The sequence below is a fragment of the Balaenoptera physalus genome (genome assembly GCF_965194825.1).
Source record: "Balaenoptera physalus genome assembly, chromosome: 7".
NCBI classification, from domain to species: Eukaryota; Metazoa; Chordata; class Mammalia; order Artiodactyla; family Balaenopteridae; genus Balaenoptera; species Balaenoptera physalus.
In genome coordinates this window covers 110,073,327-110,086,573 of record NC_138886.1, presented here as the reverse complement: position 1 = coordinate 110,086,573, position 13,247 = coordinate 110,073,327, and the positions used below count along the sequence as shown (strand labels likewise).

The 13,247-nt window shown below is 43.9% G+C and overlaps 1 long non-coding RNA gene across 1 annotated transcript in view; it reads left to right on the top strand.

Annotated features, from left to right (window-relative positions):
* Window positions 1-12,122, top strand: part of LOC309664138 — a 32,496-nt gene extending 20,374 nt beyond the window's left edge. The window contains exon 2 of the long non-coding RNA XR_014265649.1: window positions 5,168-12,122. This is a non-coding gene — a long non-coding RNA (uncharacterized lncRNA). The remainder of the gene's footprint in view (window positions 1-5,167) is intronic.
* The last annotated feature ends 1,125 nt before the right edge of the window (window positions 12,123-13,247 follow it).

The following is a 13,247-nucleotide window of genomic DNA, read 5'->3' as shown; positions in this document are numbered from 1 at the left end:
AGGAACCTCCCAATATCTTGTCCTCCTTCAGTCAGCACACTAGAGTAAGCTAATCTTTAGAAAAGTGCATTTTGATCATGCCCCTCCAATAGTGTCCCATTTCTTTTAATATAAAAACCAAAATCTTTAAGGTGATCTTCCAGACCTGGAGCGACCTGACCCCAAACTACTTCTCGAACCTCATCCTATGCATATCCCCTTGCCCCTCCCTCACTTCTGGTGTTTCAGCCACCCTGGCCCTCTGTTCTCCCACCTGCCACAAGGTTTTGGCTGATTTCTCTGTCTGGAGCACTCATTTTTTCTATCTTTCCCTCAAACTTGCTCAGATTTCAGCCCAGTTGTCATTCCCTTGGGGAAGCCTTCCCTGACTGAGCCAAATTCCTTTATTAAATGTGTTTATAAGAACATGTAGACCTTTACACAGTCAGAATCGGCATCTATTTCCATGATCATTAGTGTCTGCGTCCCCTGCTGTAGAGTGATCCTCAGAAGCATGGCAATCAGACCTCCTGCTCCCCAACATCTAGCATTGTTCCTACCATGGTAGAGCACAATAAATGTCGATTGAATGAATAACTTCTTGAGAGACTAAAATGCCTTCGGGATGACTAGAAAGCCAAGAGTGTTCAATAATCAGTCCTGGTCTAGTCAACACTTTGTGGAAAGGGCAGAGAACCAAAAATCAAGTGTCTATTCTGGATTCCAGTGTTGTTTGTTATGGAGGGCTGGCCATCCCCACCCCCATCCCCATTCTGGCTTCAATCTTCTTAGCTACATAAGGCTTTAGCACTTGATTTCTCAAATCCACTCTAGATTCATGATTCAAAATTTCCTGAAAAACTGTTAGAACATCAGGCTAAATGGCTGAATAGGAAACATGCATATCACTATTATGTCCACACTAAAGTCCATCACTTAAAGGGAATTGCTAAACTTCGTGTAAAGTTTCATTCCTAGCATTAAATTGATAAGAAATTAATTTGATGGCTTTTTTTCCCTACATGGAGATTCTAGTGCTGTCAGAATAGTTGCTGTGTCCCAGGCACTAATCTAAGTGCATTATACGTATTATCTCATCAATTTCTTACTTATGACAATGTTATCAGTCCAGTATGATTATCATCCCCATTTTACGGATGAGGAATTTTTAGGTGACTTGACCAAGGTCACATAGCTAGTTTGTGGCAGGCTGAGATTCAAACCTCCCAGGATGGATGGCTCTAAAGTCCATGCTCTTAACCAAATATTGCATTGACTCTCCTTTGCAGTCCAGCTTGGGAGGCATCCTCATGGAATCAGAGCATATTTTCTTCCACAGGCTTGTGTTGTGACAGCAGCCTGGGGGTTTTCACACAATTATTGGAATTCTTACAGTCTTTGTACAATTCAAGGGCACCTCTACATTCACAGTGTTCCATTGAAGTTACTTAGAATGCTTAAGTTTTTCTTTAGTTCCTTTGATTATTTATGTCCCTATAAATTCCTCTGCAAAAATTTTAAACAGAGATGTATTTGAAATTTATCTTCAAGGATCACCAACTTTCAGGATGTGCTTCTCAAACTGTGCAGGACCCTGCGGGGCCTTCCTGGGGGATACAGCCCCTTGCCCCCCACCTCTTGTTTGCAGAAAAGCTTTAGCCTCCTCGGTCTCCCCTGAGCTCCAAAGAACAAATTTAATCAGAGAAGTGAGAAAATGCAGAAATAAAGGAAAGCAGTCAAACAAGACAAAATAATAATAGTTTAGCCATAAAACAAAGTCAAAGACCTTAGGTACCTCCTCAAGGAAAATAGATAATATCCTGAGCCATATCCTTAGGTTGTTTTGCCGACACTAAAACCCCCACCACGTGGAAGAAGTTAACTGCTGACCACCAGCACATGGACCCCAGATCAGCTGGAACCAGAAGGTTGATGATTGAGGTTCCCAAAACATCACCTTGTTACCTCACCAGCACCCAATCAAAAGAAGGTCCACGAGCGGATCATGCATCCTATAACCATCTCCCTCACACTGTCTTTAAAAACCACTTCCTGAAAGCCACTGGGGAGTTCAGGTCTTTTGAACATTAGCCGCTCATTCTCCTTGCTTGGCCCTGCAATAAATGCTATACTTTCCTTCACCACAACCTGGTGTGAGTAGATTGGCTTCGCTGCAAAACTTGGGCGAGCAGACCCAAGTTTGGTTTGGTAACAGTTCTCATGGTGTTATTCTTCTACCTGGTTACAATTTTCTAGTTGTGTTCACATTTAACTGGTCCTCAATGGTTTCTTCTTCTCCTTTTCCTTTTCTTCCTCCTCCTTCCTTCTCCTCCTACTCCTTCTTGCATATCTTCTTGTTGTAAGATATTTCAAGTCATTTTGGGAAGGTAATAAAGAGTGACTAAACAAATAAGTGTCTTTGTTTCCTCCCACCATACCTAGCAAAGTGCCTTGCATTTAGTGGGAATCTTAATAAATATTTCAAGAATGACAAAGGTTTAATTTTTGTGAGAACTTTCCATGCACATAGCCAGGATGAACAATCTATTCTTTCTCCCTTGGGTGTAAATGATCAGAATTGCTCCAGCCATGATTCATATTTGAACGGTCTTCCAGTGCAGAATTCAGGATGTTTTCCTCTTGGGAAAATGTTCATCAGAACTGGCATTTTCAGTTTAAGATCCCCTAGAAAATTCCCAGTGAAGAATCTTATATGAGAGCTAAAAAGATAAAAGGTAAAGCATCATGAGAAGTAAAAAATTTTCAGCAGCCCCAGAAAGTGACTATTGGTAGCCTTTTACTTCTACTTCAACAAAGATAATTACTTGTATATGGAGGGTTTTAAAAAAATAATAAAACATCAACATTAAAAGGAAAAAAATCATATTTTCTCCATTCAGTCATCATTATTTTCATTTATATGTTCTTCTTTAGACTATATTTCTATTTATGTATATTTGACATAGCTTGTCCATTCATTCCACACGTGTTAATCATGTACTATGTGCCAGGCACTGGTCTAGGCACAAATAATAAGGCAGACAATATCCCAGCTTTCAGGGACTAAAGTGGTGTGTGTGTGTGTGTGTGTGTGTGTGTGTGTGTGTGAACAGGCAATGAACAAATAAACAAATACATAAGTGACATTAGCTCTGAACCAGACATGCAATGATCTGGGGAAAGAGCGCTCCAGGTAGACGGAACAGCAAGTGTGGAAGCTTGGCTTGTTTGAACCCAGAAAAATGCCTTAAGCTCATTGGTGAGCATTAAGAATGAGAGAATAGGAGATAGAACTGAGAAAGTCAGGCAAAGGACATATTATGCAGGGGTTTATAGATCAAGGAGGTTAGGTTCTGTTCCTTGTGCGATTTGAAAGGGTTAAGCAGCAGATGGTGACATGATCTGATTTCTGTTTTATAAAGACCACTCTGGCTCCTGTGCAGAGAATGGACTTTAGAGAAGCAAGAATCAGAGTAGAGAGACTAACTTAAAGGCTGTTTTAGTCCCAATAAGAGAAGATGGTGTGATGACTTAGAGCAGTAGCAGTAGAGACGGCATGATGTGGGATGATTTAGAAAATTTTTGAGATTTTTTTTTACTGACAGAATGAATGCATGGAGGGGGGAAGGTGTAAACAGTATTTTTTTTGATAACTACATAACTTCATGAAATTAACATGCAGTATGTGTTAGTTACCTAGTGCTGCATAACAAATAACTCCAAAGCTTAGTGGCTTAAAACAATCCCAATCACTTATTTCTTAGTTTCTGCAGATCAGGAATTTGGGGGTGGCTTGGTTGGGATGTTCTGGCTCTGGGTCTCTAATGGGGTTGCAGTCAGATGCTGTGTGAGGTTACTGTTATCCGAAGGCTTGGTTAGGCCTGCAGAAACTACTTTAAGGTGGCTCACCCATTGGACTGGTAATTTCTTCTCCATGTGGACCTTTCCATGGAGCTGCTTGAGGATCTTTACAACATGGCAGCTGGCCTCCCCTGGAGCGAGGCATCCAAGAAAGCAAGGCAGAAGTTGCAATGTCTCTGATGACCTAGTCTAGAAAGACACACACCATCAGTACCACTGTACTCTACTTGTCATAGAGACCAGTCTGTCTGATTCTTCGTGGGAGGGAACTACACAGGGACATGAGCATCAAGTATGAAGATCACTGGAGGCTACCATAAGATCATGGGCATGTGATTATTTCTTTTATGAACAGCAATAATCCACTCAAAAGATTCTGAAACCATTTCAGCTTCAAATATTCTTCCCCATTGTTCTCATCTGTGTACTCATTCTTATTTGATCACGTGTCCCAATTTAAGTTTAAAAATATGTTTGTGAAAATTATAGACAGCCTGGCAGTGAATATCTTTGTTAATGGATACTTTCGGTTTGTCCTTCTAATGAAGGATTTCTTTAGTAATTCCCCGAGTGGAATTATATGTTCAAAGGGTATTATGTACATTTTAATAGTTCCTGATATGTATCCCCACATTTTTTTTCTGTAAAGCTTCATAGTATACTTCAAGGCCTTAGCTTTCCTGCATTAATTCATTTGAAATATGTATTATATTATTCTAGTTAATGGGGATAAATATTGTGGCAGCTAATATATGACTTAAGGTAAGTTATGATAGAAAAATAAAAGTGTTTTCTGTTTTGTCAGATAGTCAAACCCATCCAAGTTGGCACCTTAGATTTTTTTGAATACCTTAGTTTCTAAGACACACATGAGTTTAAACTGGACACGTCTAATAAACAAAGGTTACATGGATTACAAGTAGTCTTAAATATGAAATGCCTTTATAAAAAAACTGAAATGCTGTACATGAGGCTCAGGTTTCTGGTAGCTATTAAAGACATTTTTATTTGTGTATTGATGACCATTAATCCCTTTGCTTTTAGCTAAGTGTTATTCTTTCAGTCTATAACTGCCCCACATCCGTATTAATTTCATGTGGAGTATAGACCATTTCCTGATATGACTATTAAAAAAAAAACAACTAGCAGGCTGCTTTGATGCAGCACAATGAATATTCCCTTTTTGCTCTGTATCTAGTGCACTAGTAAAGACAGAAACCCTACATTAAAAACTCTAACTGCATGTTACCTAATCATGGCTTGAGAAGAAGGAATAATCTGTTCATTCTGACTCGTTGGTTTGTTTCAAGTCATTCATTCACTGGAGAATCTCACCTTTTTACTTCAGAGGTTAAAAAACACAGGATAGAGATTGCCACCCCCCCTCCTTTTTTTCTCCTCCCCACCTAGACACACACGCAAGAGAATATGTGTGAGAGAGAATCTCAACTGTAAGTCACAAATCATTCTCAGTTTAAGACAGAAAAATTGGTGTCAGAAGTGTGAAATCAGAGGGCGATTCTGAGATGAGAGTAAAATGCACCACCTTCTCAGGACACAGACGCTCGGTATTTGTCAGCTGGCCTCCAGGGTTGGCCGGGTTCTGAAGACCAAGAGCCCTGGTAACACTGCACTTGATGTCCTATGCCCACGGGAGGGACCTGAGAAGTGAACCAGGGCCACGTCGGTGACTTAGAGCACCTGGTAAGGAAGGATAAAGGAGCCAGAGCTTCAGCTTGTTCTGTTTCCCTTCTGTCCTGTCCTCAGTTCCTCCCAACCCCACCTGAATAGCAGAAACCGGGAAGTGTGACTTCTGAAAGTGTTTTAACCACCGAGAACTCTCCGAAGTCTCCAGAGGATGGGGAGTCAGCTGATTTCAGCTTCCACAGCAACCATGGGGCACTTCTGGGGGTTGGGGGCAAGGTTGGGGGGCACAGCCTTTCAACAAATGGCCCCTCCTCAGGCAAAGCCATCACTAGGCCATTTTTATAGAGAGGGGGGGTGGATATTATTTGGACCCGGTATCCTCAGCTTGTTATTCTGAGAGGGGCAAGACAGACATCTTGCTGTTGCACTCAGAAGCCTTACAGCCCTGCGCCCCTTCCCTGCCCACCTGTAAAACAACACTGCTCAAACTCAGGGATAATTTAAACAAAATGAGTAGACGAGTGTTTCCTTTAACCCACTGGCAAAACAATTTCCTGAGGAGATGGAGGTCTGTTTGTAGATTAAGGTATCTTTCTCATCGTCCCAGGACGGAACCCCTTGGCAGCAAGATGCACTGACACTCCCACCCCCGCCCGCGGTGTGGTGGGAAGAAGAAAGGCCTCCAGGATCGGCCCCCATTTCTTCCTTCCCAAGGACTCCTGCCAGCCCAAGCTGGGGCCCCCTCTGTGGAGAGCTGGGGGTGTTTCCAGACAGGACTGAGAGCATCTGATGGTGTTTTAGGATTACACTGGAAATATGTAACATTAAAACATTTTTATAACTTAACAACAAACCTCCCTAGCCTGTGAGAATCTAATGAGCTGAGATGAAGGGCTTTGAAAAATCAAAACGTTCTGCTATCACTTTTTTCTTTCTTTTTTTCTTTTGTTTTTTAACGGCAGCGATTATCCTCGGGTTTCTGCACATTCAGTTCTGCCTTGGAGCCACCGCAGCCTCCGGACGCCGCTGGTCCAGTTTCTTCCCGGCCCGGCTAGAGGCGGGGGAGCTGTAGGGGAAAGGCCTGAAAAGCTGCTTCTACCGCCTTGTAAATAAGCGGAGCCCAGGGATGCTCTTTCTGCGTGAAACTTTGCCCTGCGGGCAGCCTGCATCACCCTGCTGAACGCGGTCTCTGCAAAAGTGCAAAAAGCCGGGGCGGCCAAGTCTTTCTCAATTAAGACCCTCACCTCCACGCCACCCCTGTAAACAGTAAGGTTCGGAGACTAAAAATACTTTACAGCAGACTGGGTGACACATTTTTTTTTTTCATCAGGAAGCCTAGTCATTTGGGGATGGAGCGGGGAAAAGAAGGGGGGAGGCGCCCGGAATCCTCTTTTTTGCTAGATCTTTCTCCAGGTCGCCCCGCCCGGAGGACGCGGCAGAATGGTCCGCTGCGGCACCGCGCCCACTGCGTCCCCGGGCGGGCGCGACCCGGAGCATCGCCAGAAACTCAGCGCGCGCCTCCGGGCTCCGGCCCCGGCAAGGAGGGGCGCGGGGCTGGGTGGAGTGGGGGGCGGTTCTTTCGGAAAGCTTCTATCGCCGGTTCTTCTCTGCGAGCGGAGAGATCGTGGGAGGCGGGGGTCTCCGGAAGCCCAGGCGCGAACAAGGAAGGGGGCACTCGCGGTCCTTCTAAGCAGTGGCCCCTCCTCACTGAGGCCTGGCCTGGAGCTCAAGGCGTTCTGAAATCCGATTTTAAAGTAAAGCAGCCGGACTCTGAGGCGGTGGCCATGCTGCAGTAGGTGTGGAAGCTGGAGAGAGGGTACCACACAGAAGGTACCGCAGCACAGGCGCGCCTGGAGCCGCGTGGTCCCGACTCCTTAGCAGAGCGTGGACCAGCTGCGTTTGCAGCGCTTGGATGCTTGTGAGAAAGGCAGAGTCTTAGCCCCGCGCCAGGCCTCCTGAACTAGAATCTACATTTCAGCCAGATACTCAAGTGATTCAGGAGCGGGTGGTGAGAAGTTCTAGTAAGGAAAAGAGTTTAGGTCTGCAGCTCACCGCCACCCCCTCCCCGCCGCCACATACACGTGGGTGTGGAGAGGGGAGGAGGAGAATGTAGTTAGGTCACTGCTGCATAACAAAAGCAAGGAGAGGCTCAGGGTTCTTCCTCTGCTTATAACAAGTGAAGTACTGGGCGAGGGCAAGAGATTCATCTCACGTCCTGTCCTGGTCTTCTAAACATCCGCTCACTACCCCAGACAGACTTTAGGCAGAAGAGCCAGTGCGGAATATTGAGGGCCAGCATGCACTACCATCTGAAGGCCTGCTGAGTCAAGGCCATTTGGTACCTCCCTTTGTGATGTTCTGGAGCCTTCCTACCCTGACTGGTAGAGGCTGCCCAGGCCCCTGTGGAGGAGAGATGTGAACTCAGAGGGGAACCCAAATAAAAGTTACCAGTATTCTCTTGCCCTCTCTCCAGAATTGGGAGATGGCAGACAGTGGTGGTTAGAAAATGCACAGGAAATTTCTCTTGTTAAAAACAAGACAACAGGCCCCCAAATTGAGTCACTTATGCTAAGTCCCATGTCACCAAACTGAGACAATTATAGTTTTGGCCTCTCCCAGAAATGGGATCTTAAATCAGTCAATCAGGAATCGTCTGGTCTGCAAGTGAGATCATCTGCCTGATGGACCCCTACCATACCCTAAAGGAAAGTGACCTTGTCACAGCTGATCTGCTTTTTGCTAGTATACCTTCCTTGTTCCTGATCCCTTCTGCCTATAAAAATCTTTCATTTTTGTACAGCTTCTCAGAGCTCCTCTCTATCGGCTGGATGGGATGCTGCCTGATTCATGAAGTGTTCTATAAAGCCAATAAGAAATTTAAAGTTTACTCAGTTGATTTTTTTTTTTAACACCCTGGCCCCCATGTCTGCCCCAGGGAGAGCTTTAGCCTGGCTGGGAGCCAGGCAGACTTGGCAGCCCTGGTGTATGGGAGGCCCAATGTGAGGACAAAGGCAAGGGGCCCTAGAGGGCTCCAGGCCTCAGAGCCCACATGCTGGTCCAGTCTTCATGCTGGAGCTGGATGCCAGTTGTAGGGGCTCATTGTAGGGCCAGATCTGCTAGTGAGGGTTCCAGGAAGTTTAGACCATTCATTCACTCATACACTCAACAAATACTTTCTAAGTACCTAGTATGGGCCAGACACTTTGCTTAGGTCCTTTAAAGGTGCAGCATTTACAACAAAAATGTCCTGTTTTCACAAAAGCAGATGATTTTTTTTAAGTATATGCTGTGTCAGCTGATGAGTTTATCATGATAAATGAAGTAGGGTAAGTGAGACAGAATTTGACAGGAGGGTGTGATTTTATCTTGGTGGATCAAGGAACGTGGCATTTGGGCAGAGACCTGAAACCAGCAAGGGAAAAAGCCTTACAGGTAAACGGTAAAACGATCCAGGGGCCCTGAAGTGGAAGCATGTTCAGTGGGTTGCAATAAGAATAAAGAGGCCAGTGTAGCCAGAAGAAAGTGGACAAGTTGGGAATTGTTGGGAGATGAGGGCAGAAAGGTAGTGGGTAGGCGAGGTGGGGCCTTGCAGACCTGGGGAGGACTTTGCAGTTTTACCGTGTGGGAGATGGAAAGCCACGAGGAGCTTCTGGAGGGTTTCCAGCAGAGCAGTGACGTGGTGGGACTTGTGTTTTAAAAGAATCACTCTGGGTTAGGACTCCACGCTTCCACTGCAGGGGGCATGAGTTCAATCCCTAGTCGGGGAACTAAGATCCTGCATGTCGCACGGCACGGCCAAAAAAAATGAAATACATAAATAAACATTAAAAATAAATAAATAAAAGGACCATTCTGGCTGTTTTGTTGAAGGTAATTGTAAGGGGCAAGTGTGGAGGATATTGACATAAGGTAGGTGAGTCATGATGGTGGTTTGTTCTTGGGTGATTGTGCTGGGGATGGTGAGTCAGGGTAGAATTCTGCATATATTTGGAAGGTAGAGACAAAAGAATTTGCTGGAAGACTGAGTGTGGGAAGATGAGAGTGGAGTCAAGGATGGCTCTAAAGTTTTTAATCTGAGAAACTGGGAGAATGGAGTTTTCACTTAATGAAATGGAGGTGGGGGGACATTGAAGATGCAACAGGTTTTGGATGAGGGGCAACACCAAGGGTTAGTTTTGCCATGCTGTGTTTGAGGGTTAGGGTTAGGCTTAGGGTCAGATATGTGTGTCTGAAGTTCAGTGCTTGAGATACAAATCTTGCCAATGTTTTGCAGTTTCCCCTTCAATACTCTAAGCCTGTATAACAAAGATCTCCATGAGTGCAAAATATCATAGGATGATAGAACTCCAAAGTGAGAAGCTACCTAAGAAATCATTTCTTATTTTAAATACAAGGAAACTGAGAATCAGAGGGGTAAATTCACTTGCCAAACATGATATTGATTTTAGCAGAGCTGGAACTAGATTCTAAGATCCCAGTGTATTTTCCCTGCCCTGTACAGTGCTGCATCCTCAGAAATAATGTTACTATTATTATTCCTGCTCTTCTTGATGGCCCAGATTTTAGTAGACTGTGTAGCTTAGTGAAAAATAGTCTTGTTTGGTTACAGAAACACCGGTATAACAATGGACAGATCAGTACCATTTTAACATGGAATTTTCTTCCTCCTTCTCTTTCTGGGATTCTTTTCTTTCTTCTTCCTCTCTTTTTGGGATTTTTGGCTTTATTACTGATTATTTAATAGCTAATGCATAAGATGGTTCTATCAGAGGTCACCTTGATTTAAATGGAAGTAAGTGTATAAATCAGGCCAGCTCTGGGAATTCCCTGGCGGTCCAGTGGTTAGGACTCCACGCTCTCACTGTCGAGGGCCCAGGTTCAATCCCTGGTCGGGGAACTAAGATTCCACAAGCTGCACGGTGCAGCCAAAAAAAAAAAAAAAAACCAGGCCAGCTCCAAGTGTTGTGAACTTCATCTGTCTTCTTTTGCTTCAGATCAACAATGAATAGTTCATGTAAAAAAAAATGCACAGTTTGAGAAACCACTTGAATTTTTCTTCTTTTTAACTGATACTTGCCTTTGAAATAAACAAGCTGAATTTAACTGCCTAGTTTTCAATTCACTTAACTAGTTGAGTAAATCAGAACTTACACACTGAGAATTCACTTTGTGCTCTTTCCCCTAGAGTGGGGAAGCCGGCATTCCAGCGTGGAGAGCGAGGTGGTGATACCCACGCAATGCTGTCATCTTGGAAGGACGTAGCTGTCACTCTAGCAACATGGAGTCTGGAGCTCTGTCTGCTGTGAGAGTCCCTTTCTCCCAAGACATGTGGGATGTGGAGTTGGAGCATGAGACTCCGTGGACCATGAAATAAGGTCCATGAAAGGACCGTGAAATAAAGCCAGCCATTTCCTTTTAGAGCAATCAAATAGATGATCACAATTCCTGAGGAATAAAAGCAGATCTTTTTTGCCAGGAATTACTTGATCATGAAGCATCAGAATAACAAAATGGCTTTGAAAGACTTAACTAATCACTTGGAGATTGCACGCAGCCCAAGCATGTCACCATCTCCAAGGCCACATCACACCGTTAAAGCCAACACATTCATTTTACATCTACCCGCGATCAGGCTTGTTTTCTCCTCTGTTCTCATCCTACTACCCATATGGGGACAAATTCCCCTTCTGTGCATTCCTTTCATTCTTCACTGTTGAGATTTTAATTTCAGTGATTATAAAAAATTATCATCAGTATCAAGTTTTGGTTTGATCATGTGTTTTACTTTCGAAAGCACTCACACTGAGAGCTGGGAGGACGTGTATTCCACACATTTTACAGGTAAAATAAGAGCACAGGGTTTATAGCAATTGGTTTCCCAGAGCTGCCATCTGCACTTTAATGTCTCACAGCAGTCAACTTCCCATGGCACAGCCAATGCCCCATTTCCCCTCCTCTTCCTTAACTCCCCTGGGCTTTTCTAAAGTCTTCCCCAGTCATTCCCACATCAATAGATGGAAACTCCATCCTTCCCATTTCCCAGGCCAAACACCCTGGCATCATCTTTGATTTCTCTTTTCTCCTACTCTGTCTAATTCTCCATCAGCAAATCCCATGGAATTTACCTTCAAAATATGGCCAGTGGCCTGGCACTTCTCACCATCACCATGCTACTTGTGGATTCTAGGTACCAAAATCTCTTGCCTAGATTATTGTAATAGCTTCCTAACTGGCCCTTTGTCCTCTACTCCACCCGTTCCCCAATCTATACTCAACATAGTAGCCAGAGTGATTCTTTCTACATGTACCCGTGTCACTTCTTTGCCAAAAACCTTCCAAAGCTTTGCACTGACTGTGGCTACAAAGGCCTCATTGATCAGGTCCCACCTCTCCCTGACCCCTGCTTCCCTCTGACCCATTCTGTTTCCACCACCCTGACTCCTTATTATTCTGCAAATACAGTAAGTCCCCTACATACGAACGAGTTCTGTTCTGAGAGTGCATTTGTAAGTTCAGTTTCTTCCTAAGTCCAACCAAGTTAGCCTAGGTACCCAACTAACATAGTCAGCTATATAGTACTGTACTGTAATAGGTTTATAATACTTTTCACACAAATAATACATAAAAAACAAACACAAAAGTAAAGAAAATATTTTTAATCATACAGCACAGTACCTTGGAAAGTACAGTAGTGCAGTACAACAGCTGGCAAACAGGGGCTGGCATGGAGTGAACAAGCAAGAAGAGTTACTGACAGGAGGAGGGAGAGGAGGTGGGAGATGGTAGAGCTGAAGGATCGTCAGCAATAGGAGACGGAGGGCAAGCTGCAATGTCACTCATGCCTGATGTTGATGGAATGCAGGTTCACATCTTTGAAAGTTCGCAACTTGGAGGTTCGTGTGTAGGGAATTTACTGTATGCCAAATAAGGTTTGGCCTTAGAGCCTTTGCGCTTGCTGTTTTTCTTCTGCCGGGAATGGATTCTCTCATATATATTGGCATATCTCTCATAGATAGGTGCATATTACCTCATAAATACCTCATGCATTTATTAGAGAGGCCTTCCTTAACTTCACTGTATGAAATAACAGCCTCTCTCTCCCCACTCAGCACTCCCTAACCTCCTTACTCTTCTTAATTTTTTTCCAAAGCAATTATCACCCTCTAAACCCTTTATATTTTCTTTTTGTTTTTTCCCTTCTTTCTCCTACAGGGATACAAACTCCATGAAGGCAGGGACTTAGTTTATTCGCTCCTATATTGCCTGGGCCTGGAGCTATGCCTGTCCCGTAAAATATTTATGCTTACAAATACTTGTTGAATGAATGAATGAGTTAATGAGTTCAGAGGAATTCAAAGATGGAATGGGCTGCCTTGGTAGCCAGTAGACCGCATCCCTGGAGGATTTCCCACATTGGCAGTTTGATATAAACTGGGCTGACGATCACAGGAGTTTGACCAAATTAGATGTCCTTCATGGAAATCATAGAGTGTAGAGTAGAGAACGTGTGTCAGAGAGGACTGGTTTGAGTCTTTTCCCTGATATTTACTGGGTCTGTGACATTGGATGATTTATTTAACTTCCCCTAACCTCAATCCCTTATCTCTTAGGAGGGATTTTATACTTTTTCTCATAAGGTGGTTATGACGATGAAACTAAACAAAATAATCTATGTAGAGCATTTGGCCTGGTTCTGGACACTTAATAAATGCATAGCAAATGTAATCTATGCTGATGATAACGTCTCTTCCAGCCTTGGG